Source organism: Parus major, chromosome 8 (genome assembly GCF_001522545.3).
Source record: "Parus major isolate Abel chromosome 8, Parus_major1.1, whole genome shotgun sequence".
Lineage (NCBI taxonomy): Eukaryota > Metazoa > Chordata > Aves > Passeriformes > Paridae > Parus > Parus major.
Window position 1 is genome coordinate 17,780,662 of NC_031777.1, and position 13,592 is coordinate 17,794,253.

Sequence of the window (13,592 nt, forward strand, 5' to 3'; positions counted from 1 at the left end):
TTATGTAGTATGTCTTAAATGAAAAGTAAATTCCCCTTGACATATAAATAGAAGCAGGCCTGATGGAAAAAGAATTTGGAGGTACAACAATATTAAGCATGCCATGTGCAGGTAGGATTCCATTGAAAGCATTTTAATGTGTCTTGAAGTTTGTCTGATAAATAATGAAAAAAAAATATATAGTAATGACAATGTAAAAAATCAGGATGTTTTAATCTCTAGCTCCATGAACCTGACTGTACAGTGACCTTCATGATTCTAACTGAAATCAAAGTGTCTTGCTTTGTTTTCCCCACATGCAATGGCTTTTGTATTATATATATCTACAATATACATATTGTATGTGTATATATATATATATATATAATACATACATATATGTCTACAATAATGTAGACTTGCAGATTTTCTAAAAAAAGAAATGCATGAATATAATTACTTGACTTTGACCAAGAAACTCAGAGTTAGGGCCACTAGTAAATGCTACAAGAAATGATTTTGTTTATTATGCTCTTGATTAAATAAGACACAGCTATGAAGCTTATGGGCTGCAGGATAGGATCAATAGCCTAATGTTGCATGTCTTTTTGAGCCCACCAGTCAGGAAATTATGTACATTGTAAGAACCCTAGAAAAAGATTTCTCAAGGTTTAAGGTTTACAATTCATGCCTTTTGTGCTATGTCAAATGGATAAGTTATTACTCTACAACCTGGGAGAAAAAGAGGATAATGTACAACTCACAACATATTTTAAAAAATGGACCTCCTCAGCTTGCCATTATGCAGAATTATCAGCAGAAACTGTGCACCACAGAAGTCAAGAGCATTCGCAATCTAGAGGTGTGTTTTTGAGTTTTTCAGTAGTGTCTTGTGGTGTTCAGACTACAGTCTACTACCTTGAAGACAGAGAGAGTGTACCATATGGTATCCCAAGGGATATATAACTCCAAAATTGAAATAATTATTTAAAAGCTTTTATTTTAGTATAGATTAATTTATGATATTTGTACATAGAGACCTGAATAAGTACTTTGCAGTGCTGTAAACTTTGTTGACAAATTTATTATCATTTGTGGCATCAAGAAACATTACAAAATTATTTCAAAAGAGCTGGAAAATGAGAATGTTGGAATTGTAGAATGAAAGGTCAGTTCTTTCAATTTCTTAAGCTTTGAGTTAGGCTTACAACTCCCATTATTATTAGCAGATTTGTGAAGCTGAATCGAGTCTCGTCTCATTTACTGCACACAAAACTGGGAAAATGCTCTGATAACCTGGCTTCTTCAGTCTCTGCATTATTATTTTTATTTAGTTCTATCAAAGTAGAAAGAAATCAAGATGAGACAGTCAGCTTTTTTAACAGTGTTGCTGTTGCAGGCTGATTTGCTGTCCCAAGAAATTCAGAAATACTGCTGAAAAAATGCAAGTTATATTTAATAAAGAATAATGCAAAGCTAGGTATCCTTCTGTTAAAATATGTAACACAGCAAAACCAAATGGCACAATGTCTTGTAATTGAACCTTGAATTTCATGTGAGGTTAATGATAGTTCTTATCTCATATGCACTTTGCAATATAAGGCAGCAATGCTGGTACATTAATTTTGAAAAGAGTAAGATAAAGGCTCTGGAACCCAAAAATTGTGTGAAATGTTTAATGTGTTTAATGCACATTTATGAAAAGCAAATTTTGCCATGAATCCATGGACCATGAAGAAATAATTGGCAGTTTGAACTGCCACTTCATAGAATCCTTGTCAGAGGATTACACCCATACATGTACCCATTTGTGCTAATAGGCAAGAAACAGAGGTTAAGATGTGGTTGAAATGAAGAAACATGATAAAAAATAAACCAGTTTTATTATTGAGAACAGAAGTAATTTAGAAGTTTTCCCCCTTTCTACTGAAATTCATCTCTCTAGGAAGAAAAAAAACTTTTGTGTAAGGATACAGAAAAAAATTTCAGTAGAAATAATTTTAAAACTGACCTAGACACAGCTATCAAAGGACTTTATGCTGTATGATAGAATCAAAATAAACAAAATATCAATTTAGGTAACAGCCTAGTCTTTTTAGCAGTGTCAAACTTTCAAATAGGCCTCACTTCCTCCTCAAAACTGGTTGGTACTGCATTTACGTACAGGCTTCCTTAGTGTGCACCTTATGGGTATGAATTGTTGGGCTTAAAATCTTACATAGTAAAGAGTGGCATACAGAGATATCCCAAAACAGTTCAAGGACAGCTATTACCTTTTAGTACCTGTCCACTTTTGGGGAGGCTTAAAGCTACACAAGCATTCCCAGTGTGAGAAGTGCAGATCTTTGGGAAGATAAAATTACTGAAGGACAACTGGGCCCCTGTTGGTGCTGCAACTGCTTCATTGCACCAGCTGAAGTTTAGAATTGGCCTATTGAAAGAAATCAACTTTAACAATTGCATGCTGACATTCTGTGGTTAAGCAAGTGGATGATGAAGAAGCAATAACTTTTAGCGTGAAATTACAACAAAAAATCAGTAATGCTTTCAGATGACATGCTGAATTCCATCCCTCTGAAAAGCCTACATTTAAAACTTTTTAAAACAATTGAAATTTTCCAACTCTTATTTTAGAAAAGTTTATATCATTGATACATATTTAATTGGGGATTAGGAAGACATAAGAGCAAGAAGAAAGAAACAATCTAAACCCTGTTTCCAGAATGTAGGAATTGTGAAAGCTACAGAATTAAATGAAATGTTTACTTTTGTTCTTAATCTCCACATGATAAATAACCTATTTCTGAAGTTGAAAACTTATCCTTATGGCAATTAAATATAGGAATCTTCATGTTGAAACAACAAATCATTAAAAAATGAATTAATTCTCTCAGAATGCATGATGGAACATTGGTTACTTTTGTTATAATAATCTATATCATGTGCCAGATGTGAACATCTCTAAATTATCTTCACAATGCAGTCAGTGTATATATGAAAAATGCAAAGAATTAATAGGTTATTTTTATTTTAGCAAAACCTCTGAATTTGGGAAACGTTGAGAAGAAACCTGTAAAACAGGTAAACTCTGCCTTGCTTTTCTATATGAAAAAGGTTGGTAATCAAATTCTGAAAAAAAACACAGAGTCTCCCAACCATGTTGAAGACCATTGGCATTAAGAGTCCTCTGGAATAAGCACTGTGTCCTTTAAGTAATTTATTTTCTCTACAGTAGTCCATTTTCCTCTCATGTTTTTTTTAAAGCTTTGTCTGAATGACACTGAGTACCCTGACTGAGGTACTGTGTACCCTGTGTTGGTGTTGGCTTTGCATGGTGTTGAATGTATGTCTCATTTCCCAATCACTCTTGTCAAAATGCACATTTTGTATACAGTCTTGCGTATGACAACACAAAAATTTGAAGTATTCTTTTCTTGTGTACCTGCTCAAAGGAGGGAGCAGACACATGGAGCAGTGGTAGCTCTTGCTAATAGGTCAACTGTAACACACAGTGAGACTCAAAGTAATATCTGGCTACCTAATTAACCTCCCTTCACTATCCAAATTTCAAGGAAAAAGTAAAATTAACAAATGTTTTAGGTCAGGTAAGCCTTATTAGTCTTTTAGTATAGGTCAGGTATAGCTGGCTAATTGTGCAAAATGCACTTTAATTGCTGTCAATCTAGTTAGATAGCAGTGTGATAAACCAACTTTTCTTTTATTGCACTTCCATGCTTTAATGCCAGGCTATTTAAGCACCAGTTCCCATCATTGGCCCTTGTGTATTCAGACATTTCTGTTTCTGGATTAATTTAAGATTCTACAAAGAAGCACAGTGGTAATACAAAGTCTACTGGCAACAATCATTTTATTAGAGCAAATTCTATTTCTGATCAATTAATGCTGAACAGTAAAGCTTTACAAGCCCTTTCTGTTTTCAGAGGCAGGCCCCTGTTTCAGATAGGAGGAGCACTTCCTGAGAGTGCATCAAGCCTGGTAGACATGGAAGTGCTGTTTTTTCACTCCACGTTGTCACTGGAAAGACAAAGGAGTGGCTGCAAGTGCCACTGGAGCTAAAGTGAGGAGCAGTTTGAAGAGATGCAAGAGCTGCCCAACATTGCAAGTAGCACCCCTAACAGCTTCACCCAAAACCTGTCAGAGAATGGATATAGGTAATTAAGAGGTGGGTTAAGAGGAGTTAAACAGGCATATGTGGATTGATCTTATAAAGGACACCAAGAGCAGTAACTGAAATCAAGAAGTTGGCACAGCCTGAGAGGTTCTTGTGGCCTGTAGGTCTTGTCTCTTAAGTGTTGCAGCTGCTTACTGTTAGCTTTCACATTATGTTTGGTATTTGGTATGATTTTCCTGTATGTAGGAACCTCATCCTGTCTTTATAGTTACAAAGAAAGCCAGAAATTAGATAATTAGGTTTTAAATCCCATCTGTTTTTGAAAGGAACCTAGATGTGTCACTTCCTCAGCTAAAGGTGCCATCAACCTCTCCTCCTGCATCCACAAGCAGTTACAGCTAATTTAACAGCAATCTATTTATATACATGCATACATACATATATATATATGCATGCCAGTGCTCAGGCAAAGATTTTAACATGCTTTGTTTTGGCCTTGGCATCTTCATCAAGCCTGACAACAGGATTGCTAGTTGAAGTCAGTTCTAGTGAATATCTTTTTTAATCTTTTCATAATAGAAAGGATAAAGACTGACAAAAGACTGAGAGAAAATGTGTGAAATTAATAGCTAGTTTTGTGATTTGGATACAAGTCAGCAAATTGGTCAATACTTGTGACACTGTTCACTTTCCTGGTGCATATCTGTATGCCTGTAGGGTGACTGCTGAGTGCTGACTTTTTAAACTGCTGTGTTTGCTGCCTGTACAAAGCCACTATTTTGTGCTCAATTCAGGTTCAGCCTGTCCTTGCTGAAGACAGGGCCCCTCTTCACTTTTCTGTTTGGTCTTGCTTTGCTCCCTTAGTCTTAAATATGGAAATATGTATTTCAATTTTAAAAAGGCAAGCATAATACTTTTCTAGTTTAGTAGCTATGTAATAATTTTACTGCTAACAAAATAGACTTCATATTTCTGCAAAGGTAAGATGTTAAATGTGGACACAAATTAGGCCTTTTTTTCATGCATGCATCTTACTCAGAAAAATTCTCCTCTTTTGGTGCTATTTTGACTACTATATATGCAAAAGTCCCCTATAGCAAGTAAACTCCTTGTGAGTTATACTTTATCTCAGCAAAGAGAACAATAATCTACCAGTTTTATTGGGAAAATTTTGTGGTTGTTTAGAATCAATTAAAAGTATCTTGTGGTTTTTATCTTTCTTATGAGTTAATAATATATTTTTAGTAACTTACATTATCAGGTTTTGACCATAGCTAGAGTAGTTATTGGTCAACTCTATATAAACATTGAGATTGCTGTTAAAAAAAATTTGTTCCTTTGAAATCTGAAAAGCAAGTAAAGCTATGAAATTAAAATACCTGAAACCAGGCACTGTTCAGACACTTTACTCCTACTCTAGCATCATACACATAATACTTGTCTCAGTAAATATTTCAAAGTGAAATTTAAACTTCTTAAAAGGAAGATAAGTTAAGCATGTGCTTTGAAAGGTATTGAAGTCTTAGTTTGTTTAAGACTTATCCCAGTTCTAAAGTAGAATACATCTCACATGATTAGAGAATGGTAAAATGCATAATTTTTCTTCCACTTGGTATTTTGTCCCTTATTACCTAGAGTAATAGGTATTACTATCACACCTTTTTTTTTCTTAAATATGTTAGATACAAAATTTTTCCTTACAGTTCCCATGTGAGAAAAATGCTTTGCATAACTGGGTTTATTGTCACTGACAGGCTCTAATTTGATCACATCACAAATTCATTTATCCCTACAGTTGTTAAAAGAAAACAAATTTAGAAAGACATTTTAGCCTGGAATGTTCTATTAAACCTGCCTCCTAGATTTATCACTTAAAAATATCTTTCAAGCAGACAGTTAAAAATAAAGTTGTCCTTTTTGTTTTCATTTAGAATTAGAAATATGTATTCTGTCTCTGATGGAGTCTTCAGCATCTCACAGTGATAGGCTAGTACTCTGGGACAGATAATAAACTTGAAAATGTCAAACATAATGGAAAAAAGAAAGCTCAAAAAAGCAAAAGTTGACCAGAGCTGCTATGAGGGGTCTTATCCTCTCCAAGTTCCTCGACAGCAGCTAGACCTGAGGTAGGAGCATCACGCTGCCCTCAGGAGTCTGTCCTGTCACTGAGCTGCCATGCATTGGTCATAAACCTCCATGTAAACAGTGTAATGTCATTTCTTTTTGCCAGCCTAAGATAACAGTTTTTTATTACTGGAACTCTGCTGGAATATTTTTCTTTCCTTCTTCCTTAGCAGTCCAAAATGTTACAGGATCTAGTTTAAAACTTATTAAAGTTTTGCAGCAGGGGATACCACCTGAGTCTCTGTGCTTTTTCTGGCAAAACCTTTCTCACACAGCTGTTCAAAAGGTTCAAAAATATTTTTTTCCCCCTCTGTCATTGCTTGTCAATCAGAGGCAAAAGGGATTAGTAAACAGAAATTTCTGCTATCAAAATTGGAATTTGAATCTCACATTGGTTGCTAAAGTAAGTTTTCAAATCTGGGTTGTAAGCTGCAGCAAGTTTCTTGAAAATTAAATCTGTAGTAATACAGAAAAATATTTCAAACCACTGTTGCAAACTTCTCTAACTTTGCAGTAAATGCCTTCATTATCTGATGTCAGTAGAAAGTCAGTCTGCATTAGAGTAAATAACTGATTCCTTGGTCCATCTGGACTCATCTGTTAGTGGCAGGTAGTTTGCCAGACAGTTTGAGAAGTGAGAAGCCTTGGGATGCTGCCTTTTCTTGTGCGTGTGACTGTATTTGTGTGACAGTGTCCTGTGTCATGGCCTGTTTGCCTTTGAAACAAGGCCACTCTTCTTTTCAAAAGGAATCATGAGAGGTGAATTCTCTCAAAGGCCAATCCATTTATAATCCAAATGTGTGCTTAATACAGGTTATAATGTCTACAATCTTGGCCACAGTGTGACATTCCAGCCAGATGTCTCTTGAGGACAGGTCATCCGTCCACTGACCTGAAATGAAACTACAATTTTGGGTTCAGACAGGAAGTTAATCCCTGACAGTTGTTTTGGAGGAAAAAAAGGGTAATATCTGCTTTGATTAGTGGCAATCAGGAAATTTAAGCAAAAATTGACACTATGGATATGGGTTGTTTACCCATTAAAATATGAAAACAGAAATGTTTAGAGGCCATGCAACACATGGCCATCTTCTTACTAATACAAGTGTCTGAATATTATTAATCAAATATTGCTTTTAAGATTCTTAGACATTTCACAAATGTATAAAGTAAGCATTGTGAAATAAAAATTATATTGCACAAATACTTTATTGTTCATCACAGTATTTTGGACGATTTAGTTTTAATTTATTTCAGAAAGCATTGGCTTTTACCTTTAACAAAACTTGGCTACATGTCAGGTCTTTCATATTTTGAGGGTATGTCTTTAACTCTACTCATTTGTCCAGCTGTAAACCAATGAAGACAACAGACTATTGCTATTGATCACTTAAATCTATGTTTAAGGACTTCATTTAAATTAAACAGTCTTTCCTTAATACAGACAATTCTTGTGTCTGCTATATGGACAGGTAGAGAAGATGTGTAATTGTTTCATTGGTGTAGGCATTGACATAATGTAATTTTTGTTTTCTTTTAAGTTCTTGTTATCTGCAATTAGTGAGGCCATAAAAAGTGGTTCAAAATATCAGAAGGAAAAAGTCAAAAGTCCACCAACTCAAAAGTTAGTGCCTGGATTGATCATAGGGTATAATATCAATTTGCAGAGAGATGTTTTAAAATGTATGATTAAGCTTACAGAACTTTATGTTTGCAAATGTAAAATCTTTTCCTACCTTCAATGTGCACACACACACACACACACACACACACACACAATAAATAGCATCCATGCAAAACAGATGAATAAGAATTGAATAGTCTTATCTGATGTCCTTTATCCCTTCCAAACCAAATCTTTGAATTCTCTTGCCAAGCAATTGTTGGAGTTTGCTCAGAAAATTAAGTTTTGGTCTACAGCAAATAGTGTATTTTTTTATCCTTCCTCTTTATAGGAAAGCTATTGCACTAAACTGAATGTAGGTTAGTAGGTGCCACTCTGTAACTGCTGCAAAAGTAATAGAAAAATATTTGACTAACCTTGTTTATATGCAGAACTACATGAAGTATATATATGTTGAACTGTCTCTTGCTTTTTTTTTTTTTTCTGTGTAAATATGAGAGAAAAAAAAATAAAATTCAGGAAATGTAGCCATTCTTTTCCTACTTCTCAAATGAATCATCAAGAATACCAGCAACAAACAAGGCCTTTGAACAGATCCATAATGGACAAGACAGCTGGCTAAGTGGAACTTGAAAGGCAGAGGACAGTTTATCTTTCTGTAATGAAAATATTCCATAAAACAAAAGGATTTGGCATTTAAACTGTAAAGATTCTAGCAGAAGAGAAAATACTATATAAACCTAAAGCTGTGCTGTGGAAAAGTACAGAATATTCATTGCTAAATAAATGCATTTGTAAGGATACAGTTCAAAGCAGGCAACTTATTTCTAGAGGTTTCATTTTAAAAAATAGTTTCTTAATTTAAGTAATTCAACCAACATTTCTATTTCAACTGGATTTTGATTGACTTAAGGCATTATTTTGATAAATAACAGGACAGTTTTATCTAGATCAGCTACTATTCTGTCTCAGTGTGTTCAGTGTAAGAGTGAATTTAAATAGCTTTTGGTTGTTGAGGCAGGCAGAGATTATAATGGGCATCCTTGTTCCAGAACCCTGGGCCCTCCCATCCTCACCAATCCTTTTCCAAAATAACATGCAGATCTTTTCCTCCAGTGTAATGTGGGTCTAGAATCAAGATTATATGTTGAACAATATATATGAACTATAGTGCATATGTGAAATAGCTACAATCTATTGTGGATACAATAATTTATGTAATTAGTAATCCTTGCACGTAAATATAGTTTGGATGTATGTATTGTAGGGTAGACAGAGCAGCATGTTCAGTAGATTTTCTCATCCATCACGTTACTTTTTTCCTCTAAATGGAGCAAATATTCCCATACTATACCTGGGAGGTAACATTCAGCAGGTTCACCACTATTATCAAGCTAGGGAAAAAACATGCCTCTAGTGAGTTTTACAGTATGTGCACATAACCTGCTTTTCTGTTTATTTGGGGCAGGAAAGGTAATCAGAATTCAAATTTGCCAAAATTCACTGTTGGGACTTGCACTTAAAAGCCCTAAAACTTCCATACACCTACACTGTTCTGCCTTTAAAATGCTTGGGAAGTTTAATCACCAACTAGAATTGATTTTGAGGCTCAAATGGGACCAACGCACGGCTGCAACTTCTTGTCAGATGTCCCTTTAAACGAAGCCTCTGTAGCTCTAAGTTTTAGCAGAGAGGAAAATACCCAAATGTGTCTGAAGTAAATGTCTCCAAATTGTTCTTTCCTAAGCACACATAATGCAAACAGTTCAATTGTAAATAAACAGACACAGTTAGCTCAGTTCCTCAGTCTGTGCAATATGTGGCAATAACAAAATTATCGGATGTGTTGATCTGATTATAGCAACAAAGTAGATTTCCCATAACATCTTGTTCTGTGCTTGTTTACTGTACTTCCCATTTCTTTTAAGAGGATGGAGCTCATTGAAAATGGTACAGCCTTCCAGGAAAGTACATCTTGCTTGAGATATGATAAACTTTGTTAGCTTTAGACTATTTGAGGTCATTATTAATTGTTCCTTGGGTAGTTTACAGAAACAACTGGAAGGATAAACAGCAGCATTTTCCAGTATCTCTTAGCAGCTGGCTTTTGTAACATGCTTTGTCATCCTTTTTCCCCAAATGAACAAAAGAGAATAGTATTTGGACAAGCCCTGATAAATCAATAACTTAATGCAGTTAGTTACACTTATTTAGTGCAGTTAATATTAAGAGCTTGTTGGAGTTTCTTTGTATTTACTTCTTTATTCCCCTATCAGCCATTAAAGAACATTCTCATTTTCCACATGAAAGCTTCAGGAGCAATTTCACAGCGCAAACCCAGCAAACTGAACACCACAAGATTAACTGACTATACTACCTTGTATTGCTAGTTTGGCTCTGCCTGTAGGATTTAAATTTGTACAACCCTTCTGAACAAACATAAACAATTTAACTGCATCCCAAATGCTTCATAGAGAAACTCTGTTCAATTTCTTCTATTTCTAGATTGCACATTCAAAGTAATTTCTCCTAAATTAAATGTTATTTGGTTGTATTAGAATAATCAGGACAGCTTCAAATTTTAATAAAGTTATTTTAGACTAAAACTATTGAGATGGGTTTAAAAAACCCCAAACCAACTAAGAAGTCTCCAGGCACAGGGAATGGAGGTAGTATTATACACACATAATCATATCCAAGCATCCTACATGTTTCAGCCCTGCTAGAGTATAAACTGGTTTGCAATTTTAATCAAACGGTCCAGATGAACAGAAAATATTTTATTTCCAGACTTTTTTTTTATATTTAGTACAACTGATCAAAGATAGAAGAGCTACTCATACTACCTCATTTTGTAAAATAACAGCCTTTAACTCATAATTACCCTTTCAAAGCACCTGTCGTCATGTTGCTATTTCTTAGTCCTGCTCTTTATGTGGACCAAATGGGATTAAATGCACCAGTATTGCCTGCACTGTTTAAAAACACATTTTGCTGTTGGAGAAGGACTGGACAGTTATATCGTCTAATAGCCATTTCATTTGTTTCCAGGTTTTCCATGAATTTAGCCATCTCTTCCTTGAACAACATGTTTTTCTAATCTGTGTATCAAGGCTTCTTTTTCTAACTATTGTGACTTTTATCATTGCATTAGTATTTTTTTTTCTTCTTCTGTGCTACTTTGATATAGGCAGGATGCAGTTCAAAAGAATGCTATATAGCCTTCATTAGGGGAATGTGATACCCAAGCCCTAGGAACTCAGCCAGGGGGAATAAATTGGTGATATATTCAAAGGGGGAAAGTGTAATGCAATACCTTCCTTGAATTCACATACACCACAGCAGACTCCTGAGACATACAAGCAGAGAGCCTGAGCCTAGACTTGGTGGTTGTGTTCAGCAAATTCTTGCTTAAGACCTGAAGGCTGTTTGTATTAGGTTGGACTCAAAGGGTGATAAACAATACCTTTATTGTGACTCCAAGTCAAGGCTTTCAAATATTTTTTTATATGTCCATATAATGGGGGTAGGGCAAAGTTGAGACCAGGGAACAATGTGTGTCATGTGGGCATGGTAGGTAAAAGCAGAGAATGCTCTACTTTGCTCCACTGGCAGGAGCAGGATGTGTTGAAAAAGTCAATGTTTGACTTTCAAGACATTCCTGAGTATGAAGAAGAGTAAAATGTGTTGAAAGGCCAATTCTTAATAAAGCATATTGCCAGAAACTTAATGGTTATCCTATATAATTTGGTATCCACATTTCAATGAATTATATCTAAATGACATCTTAGAAAGGATATAGACTAATCAAAGGATCAAGAAGTAATAATCCTACAGCAATGTTTTAACTGACTAAACAGCTTGATGTAGCTAAACTTATTAGTAACCTGATAAGCATGTAGGTAACTAATTGTTGGTACTTAATTATGAAATGTAAACATTAGAATTTGTCTCATAGTTATCTTTTAAACTGAAGGGATTTCTCTCATCAACATGGGACTAAGTGGAAGGGAAAAAAACCTCTATAATCCACTATCTCTATTTGTATATAATTTTATCTGATTTAATCTTGTACTAAACACTGGTTTTGCTTATGCTGAAGCCTAGTTACTTAAAAACTCTTTCTTCAAAAAGCTGTAGCAAATACATGTCAAAGTTGTCCACTTTCCCTAGGCACTCTTTTGTCTATTTTTTGCAGTTCACTCATATGTGGGGTGCTCCTGGTTGTACCCTCTGCTTCACCACGGCTGGCTGTTGGTTAGGACAAAAGTGTTTGGGTATTTATTTTTATTTTATTTTATTTTATTTTATTTTATTTTATTTTATTTTATTTTATTTTATTTTATTTTATTTTATTTTATTATTTCATTTCATTTCATTTCATTTCATTTCATTTCATTTCATTTCATTTCATTTCATTTCATTTCATTACAACTGTTATTTCTTTTTTTATCTAATGAAACTGTCTGGGTTCATGAAGAAACCATGATAATGAAGACTACATTATCAGTTTGAGCCTGTTACATGTGATTACCCCTGACGGCATTAGCTTCCTCTGCCATTGTCCATGGTACTCAGTGTCTCCAAAGTTTCTAAGTCCCTCTCCACAGGCATTCTAGGTTCTGGTTTGGTTTTAAAAAACAAGCAGAAATATTTTTAAAGGAAAGCTCTGAAATAATAAAGTTGTTTAACTCATACTTTTTCACATGTTGTATTTTCTACCCTTGATAGCTCAGCTATGCAGAACTATGATATCAATGCAGCTATATAGCTGCATCTCTGAAATTTTGCCCTGTATTCTGGATTGCTTTTCTGGCATCTGGAGAGAACACTGACATATGGTGCAATGGAATCAGGTTCCTATGACTCCTAGTGGAAATTTGCATGCATTTGTTTTAATGTTGCTACTGGTTGTTAAGTAATGTTTGAATTTTACATGCTACTGTATCTTTCAAGTTTCTTTACTAAAGTCTTACACTAATAACATCTATTTATATATTTGTTTAGACAGATACCTGGAACAGCTACATTTGGATAATTAAGACTCATAATACTACAAAATACAGCATGTTGAGTCACTTTGCATTGGTGTTTCTAAGGAGCAAGTCAATAGAGAATATGCTTTCAGGAGTCAACTGTAATGTTTTTTTACCCACAGGAGTTGTGATTCAAGACTTTAGTCCTATGTAAGAGAGAAATGGAAGAGAAGTTGATCATTAGAGGTGTTATCTAAAGTTTCTAAAGCACAGCCATGAAAGTTTTAGTAATTTGATAGTTTTGTATAGTTCTGATTCATTAAATAATGCTTAATGAAAGGTTAAAAAGGTTAATTCTGTGGGAATGATAATGGAAAAAGCATAAACTAGACATCAGTGCTATGTAGCAGCATACCTAATTCTGTGCTGTACTAAAAATGTGAATATCAAGGGAAGGGGAGGAGGGAGGGCATGTAATGAACATCCGAATCAGAATCATAATTTTTGCTCTTAGAAATCATGGACTTTATGAACATCTGTAAGTTTCTGTAGGCTTAAATACTGCAGGCTAGTTGTGCCTTTAATGGAAATATCTGACCTGCCTGTCAAAGGTGTTTCATCCTGGAAAGGCTCCCTATATCCACACCTAAAGCACAAGGATGAGCTATTCAACTCCTGAAACCAAATATAGACCATACAAATGAATGCAATAGTGTCTCAGTTCTAGTGATATATCATTTAGCAGGGAAGCAGATTT